Raw genomic sequence first — 13,743 nt, forward strand, 5'->3', positions numbered from 1 at the left:
AAACAACAGAATGTATTATGATTACAACACAATTATTTAATCGTACAATTTGATCGGACAATGCTAAACACAACTTAAAATTAAAGGATTATGAACTATTACAAATACATATTTGTTACAAAGAGTACTTATTAAAGTCCTGATCTCGATCCTTGCAGGTTGCTGATCTACTATCTGCCCTTATTTTAAAAAGTTCTTTGTCTCAGAGTACATGGAAGACTTTGAAGTCCTTGCGGAAATACGGGTAGACTCTAGTTGGTGTCAGTGGAAAACGCACTCATGATGGAGAAATACGAGCAATATCCTCCACTTCTTAACAGTTCATATATCGTCGAGTCCACCAATCGACTCCAATAAGCTTGCTGGCAAATATATCTAATGTCGGTTTCCTGAGTAGACACTGACGCAGTCCTTGCGTTGCAGACTTCCCAACCAGAGGCTGTCACCGAAGCTTAATATCTCCCTAAATAATTGGTATTTATTCATGACTCAGGTGCTTACTAATCTTTCCACAAATGCTGATTAGATCGGCTCTAAAACCTGTACTAATTATTAATTCACAATAATGCTCACCAGCTAATGTACTCTTGAAGAGCATCAAATATAATATTCACCCATATTTCATAGATCCAAACATGAGGTTATTACTATTTTTGTAACTTTGTATCATGTCGAGAACAACTAATATCCATATTACATCTTCCATTCTTCCTTGCCCAAACTCTTTAGATATACATTATATACAGTATTATGATGTGCTAAGCGAAATTTACATTTTGGAGGGGCGCTGATCGAATGTTATACATAAATTGGTCGATACGACATCCTCTCTAACATGGCTTCCGGGATATGTGCCCTCTTTGCATGTGTTAATGTATTAAATAAGTGTTTAGGCTCTATCCTATTGTAAACACTGCCTTGCAAGTCTTTAAAAGATTACAGAATGTACTGTTTACTATAGTAAGAGTAAAATTATCGCCCCGGACTTGTTCGTAAAAATAATCTTTGGTCAGCTGGCTTCATAATCAGGATAAGTCTACTTAACGCTGCCAGCATTCAAACCAGCCAAGTTGTAGCTTTATCGTGTTTATTGTGCTGATACCTTTCCTGCTAGGCCATCGTGTCCAACAAGACGATTTACTTCAGACTAAACATGGTAGATGAGAAGTTGGAACACATGGATGGGTTCTCCACTACTTCTATTGAATATGCAGGTGTATCCAGACAGAAAGCCACGTAAAGCTTTCCTGTATTACCAGCATCAGCGCGAGGATCCAGGCTGTGGGGATGGGGAGCTGGTATAGGGGATTGTATCGCTGGATTGCTTATTGTGTAAACACCTAACAGCTCAGATTGGGCACTCACAGAAGATGGACTGGTAGTGCAAGACCTTACACCCATACCTGAACCCAAGGAACTTGAAGAACCAACGACATGAAACATACCCTTGTTGACAGTGACAGGAGTAGGCTTGGTAGGAGCGGGAGAATTGGTTGTGACGTTGGACTCGGGAATTTGTTTTAGGATGGATACTTCTCCAGGACCACATTTGTCGTCTAACCGTATGAGGCACCTATATGTAGGATTGGTGGAGTCCAGAGGCGCTTGCTGCATTCCAGGATGGCTGACTTGATTGATTTGTATTTGAACTAGTTGCCATAAGTATTCATTCTTGTTGATATCTGATTGAAGAGATAGATCTTCCGGAGGGCAGCAGATTCCGACGGCAACAGGGTTCCTTCCTCTTACGCCGCGGTTTTGTGGGGCAGTGGCGATAATGCGAAATTCCACGTAGTTGTATCCTTCGACCAATTCAGCTTTCAACAGAGCTACACATGGGTATGGTTCGGGTGGACGGGCGGTCGTCAGCAGTTGATGCTGCGGCAAACCCCGTAGCTGCTGCGGCCTCGCCTGAGACATTGAAAGGCCCCCTCTGGACAGTTGCTGCCACTGCCACTGTGTGTGGGTCTGCTGGGGAGGACCTGTGATAGAGGAGATAACAGGGGAAATGTTCCGTAATATTTGCAATACTTGGGTGGATGAAGGAATAATAATTAGATTACAATCTAGACATAATATTGTAAGTAGCTAAAATGACGGACGCTGAATGTGTCCGTCATTTTAGTCAAGAAAGGGGGTCATTCAGTGGCAACACAAATTGTTGGTAGTAGGTTGCTGTTGCGCCTACTAACCATTTCCATCCTAGGGAGCAAGTTGCTGTTGCACTTGCTGAGAGTGAATGTGCTGGTAACCTCTCCTCTCCTGGGTCGCCAATTTTTAATTCTTGTTATTATTGTGCCGGTCACAGATCACTTTGTTTTTGCTCTTTTATATTGTATAATCTGCATTTACTGTATGTTGTTTGCTGATATATTATAAAATTATTTTATAAGAAAATGTGCCTTGTTATGACTTGGTTGGGTTATGCAGATCTCCGTTTCTTTTGTTTTGTTCTTGCTTATGAATGTCATTTTTAGCATGTTTAAAATAATTTTTTCTGTTGCTTTAGTTCACTGTGTTTGACATGCATATTTGTTTTGGTTCTTTAATGCCTCTTCTTGTACCAGTACTTGATTGGACTTGCATAGTAGCTCAGGGTGGTGGAGTGTTCTGCGTTTTGCCGGTACCTTGCGTCCGCTCTGTTTCCTCCCGGCTTGGTTCCCCACTTTGAGTTGCTGTGTGATTCCAATCTTGTAATCGTTTGCCTTGCAATAGTGTGTATGTGTAATAGTATGTTAAGTTATTATGCTTTTAGATCTGTAGTATAATATTTATTGTACTTGTTAGCTGATATAATATTTATATTCTTAATTATTGTGCCTTGGATCAAACTCGTATAAAATCTGATGGTTTTGCCATTATGCCGCCCTGTATTTTTCTCATGGTTGGATTATGTAGTTCTCCGTTTCCTTTTGTTGAGTTCTCTTCTGTGCCTCCGGCTGCGGAGCACTGCATGATCTGACTCTTGGAATCATTTTGCTTTTGATTTGATTCTTGTTTTAACTTATTTAATTTTGTTAATGCATTGTTGTTGTTGCCATTATTATTTGTACTTGATTGGAGTTGCATAGTGACTCAGGGTGGTGGACTGGTCTGCGTCTTGCCGGCTCCTTGTTTTTTCTCTTTTTTCTTCTCCCGGCTCGGCTCCCCACCTAAGAGTTGCTGTGTGCTTCCAATCTTGTGCAATGTACCCGGTCATTTTCTTGCAATATTGTGTATGTGTAATAGTATGTTTAAGTTAGGCTATATATCGTGTTTAAATTTTTTGTTCCCTAGGTTTTATGTTTTGTAAAGCGCCCAGAGGCTATTTGCGTTGGGCGCTATATTAAATCTCTCATTATTATTATTATTATTAAATATCTATGGCAAAGTTACACTGTTTATACTTTTGGTTTAAGTTCCTTTTTAGACGCTTTTTAAAGTTCTATTCAATATGGTAATTAAATAACAACCTTTTCAAACTATCTGTAAGAAAGATTTATTTGTTTACCCCATAAATAAGAAAGAAAGAGAGAAAACAAAGAAAGAAGTTGTTTGCTCTGGGTGGGATTCGAACCCGAGACCCCTCGCATGCCAAGCACTGGGTCGGCGACACTTTTGCCACGGGTGTTGGACTTCGCTGGCCAGCGAAACCGTGCCTATATATCACTTAGGGCGATTCCGTCATTACACCACGTGTGATGCACACACGAACAGCGCATTTTGTAGTACCCCGTCCTGTTATGGTTAAGTTAAGGTGCACCCCTGATAAATTTTGTGACTAATTTTGCATTTTTCTCAACAAAAGTTATGTATGATTATGTATATTATAGGGGGCAAGGAATCCAATTACTTCAGTGATTCAAGACAAGTGGTTGGTTCATTGTAAAATGTTAAGAAATGAGGTACATTTTAGCGGTACCTCTTTTCTTATTATAAATACCGTAAGCAGTAAGTTGGAGTTGGTCTAGTAGGCTTCGTTGAATATCGACATGAGCAAGTGTAGGTGCAATTTTGTAGGTACTGGATTGTTACGGAAATACTATTAAAATTTATTTCAGTACGAAACATTTAAACCTTCGTGTGAAAAATCCAGAAAATTGTGCACACGATTGAACTATTAGGGGTGGGTGGTGTGTGTGGGCGTGTGTGGGTGTGTGTGGGGGTGTGTGTGTGGGGGGGGGGGGGTTACCTCAAATAAGGATTTATTATGACAATTTATATCTTGCCATAGCAACGGATATCTACAGTTGACAATATGACTGCTGGCCCATTCCATGTCAACTCCAGGGATGTGCACCGCAGCACCTCTTCAATTTTTTTCTTTTTCTGTGTGGTGGTAGATATTGATGACAAAGTAAAATCCTGAAAATTTAAGCTTCATACTCCATTTCGTTTTCCCGTGGCATCAATTTGAAATTTAGGGGGTCCAGCGTAAAAATGTGTCAACAACGCTGAAGACGATGTTGGGGTCCATAAATGTATAAAGGAACCCTTTAAAACTGTGAAAAGTGGTATCCTGGGGTACTTTTTCAGTGTAAATTCAAATCTGCTATAAGAAAACTTGTAACTCCTTTACTTTAAAAGATATAGGGCTTCACTTCGTCCAACCAGGACCAACTTTGGGGGGTCAGAACTCCAAAAGTAAAAATGCAAAATAAGAGTAATGTCCTACCAAAGGGCTTGACTGGCAAAAAAATTGACCAACTTTTTGGAGTTCTGACTCCAAAGTTGGTCCTTTTAGCGTCAATTTTTTTTGAGGAGCCCTATATCTTTTAAAGTAAAGGACATTACAAGTTTATCATAGCAGATTTGAATTCATTTACCTGAAATTACCCAGGATACATACTTTTCACAGTTTTAAAGGGTTCCCTTTATACAATGTATGGACAATCCAAACCATCAACTTCGCGTTGTTGACACATATTTCTTGACCCCCTAAATTTCTGAAATTGATGCCTTGGGCTTCAACACGAAATGGAGTATGAAGCTCAAATTTTCATGAAATTTATACATTCATCAATATCTACCACTCACACAGAAAAAGAAAAAATTGAAGAGGTGCTGCGGTGCACATCCCTGAGTTGATATGGAATGGGCCTGCTGCCATGTTAATCAAATGTTTATCTGGTAATATGATTTTACAAAGTTGGATAAACTAGTGAAACAATATTATTGTTCAACTTTTCACCATACAATATGGCTTTTTAAATCATTTGACTTTTAATGGGAATCTGAATTGGATTCATATATCCGTTGACCCACATAACATTTCGCAGTAGTTATATGATATTATGTTATGTCCAGTTGGTTCTTTTCAATTATGAAAGAGAACAAACTTACTGCTTTTGTAGACCTTTATGCATTCAGTTTACCTAGAGAGTTTACTTGGAACAAGCGCAACCGCTTTTCAGCTCTTCGATTTTCCTAATGTATTGGGCTATTCTGATCTTTGTCACATCAACAACCTCATTATTGAATGAGACACAGATATCTTTCAGTTTTTGAATGTTTAAAGATGCCAGTTTGCCAGCATCAATAAGTTTACATACATATAGGCATATTTAGTTTCTCATATGTCAGCGGATGGCTGATAAAAGTCCCTCGGTTATAACTCGTGTGCCTCTTCTGCAGCAGCAACTTGAATATCATATCAATGTTGCCTTTATACCTTTTTGCTGCCTCTTTGAGAAGAAGCCACTGGTCTGAACAGCGATTAAGCATTCTTTTTCAATACTCTTCAGTTACTCTTCTCATGTCCTTGTATAGGCCTACATCCGTTGGCTCAACTTTTGAACCGGTTTCTTCGCCTGGGCCTATATGCAACGAAGCCTACTAGACCAACTCCAACTTTATAAATTACTGCTACTTCCAAACATATGTGCCCTGCCGAAGTGTATTCTGTAAAACGTCTCATACATTGTATATCTACAAGACAGAAACAGTTTTTGAAAACGATTACTACAAGTTCATGCCTACCTGCTTTTTCTGGCATTTCATATCGTAGCACGTTCCTGTCAATAACCGCTTCAGTAGTCTTACGGAAGGCTTGGAATTGGGCCTGGAGAACTATTTAACAAAAACATAAAATAAGTGAGGTGAACATAATATTATTAGGACCAAGAAATAATTGATAAACCTGAATAACACAAATCCTGTCAAAAAAGCAAAAAAAAAAAAAAAGCAAAAAAGGCACAACACCTAAATGTTGATCCACAAGCCTCAGCACACTTTACAGGTAGTCGCCGAACGCTACGGCTCCATATAATTCCATAAATCATTTAACAACAACCAGGATCATCTCCCCGAGTTCGTACGGGGTACAACGAGACAATTAGCAGTAAGCTCCTGTCCAGGGGAAATTCAAGCTAACTTAATTTTCCACGAGACGTACCCCAGCAAACACAAAACGTTTTCGACATCATTCGCAAAAGGTTATAAAAGGTTGTCAGAAAACGTTTAAATGTCGGGTTATATAAACGGTATATTAAGAGTATAAAACGTTTTCATAACCTTAAAAACATTTTTTGATAATCTACTGCTCAGCAAACAAAAATGTTTTACAGAAAACGTTTAAATGTCGGGTTATATAAATGGTATAAAAACGTTTTAATAACATTCCAAAAACATTCTTGAAAACTTGATACCAAACTTTCTAAACAGAATGTTATTTTGGGGTTGAAAAAATATTTTGCGAAAAATGTTTGCTAAAAAATATTTTCAATAACGTTTTAAAAACGTTTTCATGACCTTTATATAACCCGAAATTTAAATGTTATTAAAAGGTTTAGTAAAAAATTTTTAAGAACATTTCTGTGTTTGCTGGGTTAAAATATTTCAACATAATGTTATTTAAGTATCGATACAATATTTGGCAAAAATGTTTGCAAAAATAGTTTACAATAACATTTTTTGAAAACATTTCAAAATATTGTTGTAGTGTGTTTTCATACAAAACGTTTTAAAACGTTATCATGACCTTTATATAACCCGACATTTTAATGTTATTAAAACGTTTTTACCTAAACCAAAAGCCAAAATATAACTTATTTAAAACGTTTTTAAAACGTTTTTGTGTTTGCTGGGGTACTACCCGTAACCTCTCGCACCATAGTCGAACGCCTTATCGATTGAGCTAACTTGACTGTCAACTATGTGTCCTTTATTGGATCCGTTTAAGAGCCTATAAAATACAGGGTTAATACAAACTGATATTTTCTCTCTACTTCAGCGGATTTATACAGATTGTTAACAATTGTAGTAACACAATAGACATAATATACGCTCAAATTGAACCATTAAAACTTTTCGGTGTGCGTCGCCTTCATAAAGCAAACAAAATGAAACAATTGCATACGAGATGAACGATGTAACACCCTTATTGATCCCGTTCACTAAGAATAGTTTCACACACTTACCCTTGACTCCATGGTACTTTAAAGATTCAATCAATTCCAGACATTCGTCATAGTTCCGAAGAAGAGATAAATCGCAATCTGTAGCTGGAGTGAGATCAATTTGATTCTCTTCAGTTTCCTTCAAACTAAATTAAAACATGGAATTAGACACAATAATAGTAGTTATTACACGTTAATATCGTTAATGATAGAAGCGTCACCGATAGGGGAGACATGGGAGGCACTGGTGTCAGGCAATACCCGTAGCCCGCGAATAAGTGATCATCCAAACAGGGCCTGTTATCTTTTTATATTATCTAGTAGCCCGCTGTTTATAACAAATGTCAATTTGCATTAAAAACATTATCCCAGTTAGCATGGTTATGGAATCTTCGCGCTTTATTACGAGATCGCTGCCCTTCCAACTTTTGCGTTTGAAGAAAAATTACCATGAGTGTTTCAGTTCAGTTCAGTTCATTTGAGTGTTTCAAATTTCATGAGATTCAAAACGTGTAATGCAAATGCTAAGTTGTTCACATCTTATTTTATTGTAATGTCTTGTCTTTTCCTCTTTATATTTGTATTTTCGTTTTGTACTGTTTGCCGGCAACCCGCACCCACGAGCTTGCTCCCCGCGTGTTACCCACAACTTTTTTCAGGTTTTTCAATGACGCCCCTCTTAATCTAGACCCACCTTTGTCCTGCCTCTTGCCTTTCAATAGGTTGTTTGTTTTAACGTAATCGCGTTTGATTGTCATCAGTGGGCTTGTGATCGGATGCACTACTACTTTGTTTTGTATGTGATTGGTTTGCAAATTATGTCATTTGTCATTATATCATGTATTTTTGAAGTTGTGAAATAAATGTTTCTTGAATTGAATTGAATTGAATTGAATTGCAATCCCACCATAATAATTGAAGACTACACGACAATAGTGGAATAAGTGTCCATTTGAAAATTGTTTGCACTTGGGAAGCTCGCAGCCTCTCATAATTATGCAATATCCCTATTAGAACTTGTCTTTAATTTTAATATTAACAAGTAAAGAGAGTGAATTGACCACACAAAATACATACTAAATAAAGCGTCAATAATTATTTATAATTAATATATTATTTTTTAAAGTTCTTGAAATATGAGCACTCTTATAACTGAAGGTACAATACAATAAATATTTTATGAATATGTCAGATCAACAACAATAACAACAACAACAGAAATGCACCACTTGTAATACCTTTTCTCTAGAAGCGAAGCGTACTGCATATATTTCAAGAGTACCACCAGTGAATATTAACAAGCATCGATGCATCGATATGGAAGAGAATACAAAGAAATAATTAAATAATGTAAATTAATTCAATGTAACTTTGACAACATTACAATTTACATATACATTTTAAGCTTTATTTTATGAGCCACGCTATGATGGCAAGGGCGTAGCCAGCTTTCTTGGTGGGGGGAGGGGATAAAAAGTTCATGTTCACATAAAACTGCGTGAATAATAAACGGGTCAACCTACTTTTGACACATTTCGGTTTACAGAAACCTATCCTACAATAAAACATCATTGATCATGCAGCCCTACCATTTCACAAGGTTAATGACAGGGGCGTAGCGACGGGGACGGGGTGGGGGCAGAGGTGGGCACTTGCCCTGGGCGCCACTCTTAGGGGGCGCTGAATTGACCAATTCAGCATAACCCGACTACTTTGTAATTGACCAAATTTGATAGTTTCATAAAATTATTAGGCCTATATCTTACTGACGATCTATGTATGACGAATAGCAGAGAACAAAGGTCTTCTTAATTATACAGACTGTAGCAAAAATTATACAATAGCAATTTCGCTTCTCAGAAAAAAATAGTTCATCATATAATATCCTGGCTAACAGAAAAACTTTACTTGGTTTCTTTTCTTCTCAAATAAATGTCGCTTTTGCGATTTTATTGAGTATTTGTTTAGATTTAGATTTAGATTTACCAATTCGGGCTCAAACCAGTTCGAAATTAACCAGAAGACAAGTTGGGCCACTTTTGACATTTTCGCGCATATCAAGCTTGCATTGCGTAAATCGACTTTCATTATTAGCTATTACATTTTTGCTTTTCAGAAAAAAATAAAGGGGTCATCCCGTAAATGTGACAAGCAGTAGAATATAACAAGCAGTAGACTTCTTCACACAATTGAACATATCTTCGCTTGTCGATCTCCGATCTTATTAAAACAAAGTTAATGTAGTAGTTTAAGATACAACCTTGACGACTAAGTAATACTCAATACAATACATAAGTAACATCTTTGCTTATACTATATTCTAATTCATATACATTTTTTGTTACAACCTCTATTGTTAATGGATTGCTCATACAGAAAACTGGATTATGCAAATACCAACCCAGTGGGCACATGTTAGGATTTCGACGTTGAATCAACGTTGATACAACGTCGAAATTTCAACCTAACATGATTTCAACCTGATTTCAACCTAGCGTTAGTTGAAATCAGGTTGAAATTTCAAACTTGATACAACGTTGAAATTTCAACCTGCTTTCACGTTGAAGTTAGACTACTCCGTAGTCCACTTGCCCATTCTGCATATACTCTGGGTATTGTATTTGAGCTTAAAACTCTGATTTAAAAGGGCATTTCGTGATCCACAGCCTCATCCCCCACTTTTCTCAAAAAAGTTGAGATTTTTATATCACTGGAATACTCTGGCTACATAATGTTTATGTACAAAATATTTCTTGCAGATTAATTCGTTTAGCAAAGATATCGCGAAATTTGAATTTCGTTCTGGTGCACCAGAACGAAATTACAACGTATTGTCTATGGAGCAGTGTAATACACATAATCATGCATAACTCGCAAATGCAAAATCGGAATCAACTGAAATTTTGGGAATATGCTTTTTTCGTGGATATGTACTGAAAAATGTCATAAAAAGAGGATGCTAGGATCACGAAATACTCCTTTAATTAATGTGTGCACAATTGATAGATTTTCACATTTGTCACCCTACACCCTCTGTTTGTTAGCTCCCCAAGTGGACTACTGACATTGGATTGCGGTCAGAGATGCTTAACACGGCTGTCTATGAGCTTCTATGGATGGGATTGTCGGAAATCTGGCCTACTAAAATTGGCCATGATGTAATGCATCTTTAAATGGATCTGGCTTGTGATTGGTCGCCCAGATCTCGTTATGGTTTACATCCTCCGGGTACCTATCATTACCATTAATAACTACATGGTACACAAGTCTGCCGCCATTGTGTTGTGTAATTGCATGAACGCGTCACTAAGTGCATGAGCGCGTATTGTATTTGCTTGCGGTTAAATTTGATTGATAAACAAGTGTGATTGACAGTGTGAGTGTCAGGGACTTTGCCCACTCAAAATCCCGTTTAAAATTGGAAGTCCATAGTCTATTTTCAACCTGGAATTTCGCGATTAATAAACTTGCAGATTTTAAAATCAGAATTGTTCAGTGAAGTGCCAATACAATTATGACATTATGATAATTTATGTTGCATTCAATAATATAAGCCTACGTACACTTTACTTTTACTGTCACTAATATAATTATATAAACTTTTTCATAACAATTTTATACTACATGTAGTATATATTTTGATGTAATAAATATCAGTATAATTTCGAGTTCAACTGAATGCTTTCATCATGGCATAGTCTACGTTGAAGTCCATGATGTTGAAGTCCATTTGCAAATACAACGTGATTTCAACTTGATTTCGACGTCGATCGAAATTGACTTCGATGTCGAAATTTCAACATGATTTCAACGTCAGGTGTGCCCACTGGGAACCTACCAAATTAAAGCTGCAATCATGCTGCTATCAATGTTTTCATTTTAAAACAATTAACGAAAAGCGCGGGTAAAAAGTCTACGGACGCGTAAATTGACCAAGCAAGCCCACTATGTATTCATCTTTTTCGTTTGAGTTGATAGTACTAACAAAGCGTTATTTTTCTGTATTCCGGACTTGTATCAAGACGCAATAAACATCAAAAATAACAATTTGCCTTTTATTTAAAAACAAATCCAAAACCGGCCACGGAACGAGAAGAAAAACATAATAGATGTGTTTTCAGTGTAACCATGGTAACTGATAAAAACTTTTTAATTACAATTTACACCTAGAGACAAATATTGATCAAATTCAGTGAAACATCCTCATTCGATAATAATTAACTAGGGCTTACTGTTGATTGTACGAGTGAACTTACCAAAAGAAAGGCCACCTTGTCTTTCTCTTTGAGAACATCTACAACCCTCTTGGTTGATTCCATTATTTTTGCCGACGCAGCAGTCGTTGCAGCGATCTGACTGGACAGAGTCGTCATCTTACTTTCTTTTCTTTGCCGTAGGTATTCCTTGACACTGCTCTCAGAGGCCTTCAAAGTCGTGATCAGTTTGGCAAATTCTTTTGACACCGCTTCCTCCGATTGTTGATGGTTTGTCTAAATAGTTATTGGAAGATGATGTTATGTCCTTATTAAGAAATGTTATTTAAAAAACAATTAAAGAAATAAAGGCTCCTTCGAAACCACATTTTCTGCAATAAATCGGCAATAAATCATCCTCATCCTCCTCCTCATCATCATCATCATTTCTTGTTGCTATGTCAGATATTTATTAATATTAGGTGTTAACATTGAAGAGAAGTTACGCACCTTGCAAATTTGCTGGCCTTGTTGAAGTGTCCTAATGAACCTGTCATGTTGTTTTTTCGTTTTTTGAAGTGCTGTGACACGATGCGTAATGTTAGTCTATAAGAAAAATATAAGGGTAAATATGCAGCTACATGGTAAAGAAGCAGGTTACACAAATCGGCCTCAGATGTTACCAGTATCGTACACAGCTAACTTCTATCAGTACTGGGCTAGTAATAATAGGGGGCAACATTTCTAATGAGGTTAAAATTGCAAAATTATCCAGTTGCAACACTCACAGATTACTTGAACGCGAAAAGTTTTGGTGCATTATGGTAAAAATAGACCAAGAGGAGTAAATTTAATGCCATTTTCCATGATGCCATAATTTACAACTCCACAGTTTAAACATCGACACAAGGGCTAAGAGTAAAATTGTTATCGACTGTTGGTAGTGACCTTTGCTAATTTTCTGCCTTTTGACTTTTGACCTTCTTTATATCATTACATATTTATTCCTTTGAAGTGTAAGGACCAGCATTATTGAATTATTCATTAGCTTAGTTTCTGTTTTTACCTTTCGTTGTGTAAATGCCTGTTGTATATCACACACTTTGTGCTCATGATGGCCACCAGTCCGGTCACACAGGTAGCAGATTGGTCGTTCACATGGTTCACAATACATATCCAGCTCTTTCCCCTCGTGATCAGGACACGTAATAACTTCTTGGCGGGAACTCTTTGCCGCTTCTCCTGGCGTTTGGATGACGTGTTTCGCAAATGGCCCTCTCATTGGGTGACAGATTTGGAAACAAGAATCGCAGTAAGACGCCTCACATCTCTTGCAATATTTCGTAGCCTTCCCTTTCGTATCACCCTCACACAGGTCACAAGGAATCGATGTCTTATCTTCTTTTGTAGTCATACGGGTTTCTTGAAACTTATCCACGATACTTGACAGCATAAAATTGCGCGGGAAGTCGTCGATGCCAAATTTATCGATAACAAAATTTTGTCGGCAAGATGGACATAGAACGGCTTTAGACGCGTTTGGTGGTGCTTTCAGTAGTTGGGTTAGACATTCGTGACAAAAACTGTGCTGGCAGGGAAGGATGCGAGGATTTATATAGAAATCAAGACAAACAGCGCAGTGCAGCTCGGCTTCTAAACTAGAAGCCATTTTGTTTTGTTTGATTGCATGAGTTGCAGCAAGCCGTAGCTATCAACTACGGCAACCTGTTTCGAGCCACGTAGAACTCGATTATGAGGTTCAATGGTCATTCGGGATATTTGTATACCCGTTCTACAAATAAAACGGTACCAATCCATAACAACATATAAACGAAGCCCTAATACAGGCTGTATCAAAATGATTGCTACTCATCAGTTTCCAGGGACTATGGATAAGACTACCCCATTAAAAATGCAACATGGGAGCTACCTTATTTATGAATATTGAGATTTTGCATAAGCGGGCTTGTTGATAAACACCTAAAGTAGATGGATACCAATCATATTGATAGAGCCTGTACATTGTAATCTGTACAAAGCATTGCCAATGCTATACCGTATATTAATTCCAAGTTCTCTCATGTTTAGATCCTCTGGACTGTAGCAGGTTACCATCTCGGTGAAAGATGTATTGTTCCATTCCACTCGCCGTTCCGGCTCGTGGAATGGAACAA

Source organism: Amphiura filiformis, chromosome 1 (assembly GCF_039555335.1).
Source record: "Amphiura filiformis chromosome 1, Afil_fr2py, whole genome shotgun sequence".
Classification (NCBI taxonomy): Eukaryota; Metazoa; Echinodermata; class Ophiuroidea; order Amphilepidida; family Amphiuridae; genus Amphiura; species Amphiura filiformis.